This window comes from Patagioenas fasciata, chromosome 31, assembly GCF_037038585.1.
Source record: "Patagioenas fasciata isolate bPatFas1 chromosome 31, bPatFas1.hap1, whole genome shotgun sequence".
In the NCBI taxonomy this organism is placed as follows: Eukaryota; Metazoa; Chordata; class Aves; order Columbiformes; family Columbidae; genus Patagioenas; species Patagioenas fasciata.
The window spans coordinates 3,241,256-3,241,558 of record NC_092550.1 but is presented as its reverse complement, the minus strand read 5'-3'; positions in this window follow the sequence as shown (position 1 = coordinate 3,241,558).

The following is a 303-nucleotide window of genomic DNA, read 5'->3' as shown; positions in this document are numbered from 1 at the left end:
TTTTGATGGGTTTTGACCTTTTTGGGGCATCTTCCATGGTCAAATAACCAACTCAAGGTGTCTTCCATGGTCAATTGACCCACCCAACGCGTCTTCCGTGGTCAATTGACCCACCCAACGTGTCTTCCGTGGTCAATTGACCCACCCAACGCGTCTTCATTGGTCAACTGACCCACCCACCGCGTCTTCCGTGGTCAATTGACCACCCAAGGCGTCTTCCATGGTCAATTGACCCACCCAACGCGTCTTCCATGGTCAATTGACCCACCCAACGCGTCTTCCATGGTCAATTGACCCACCCAA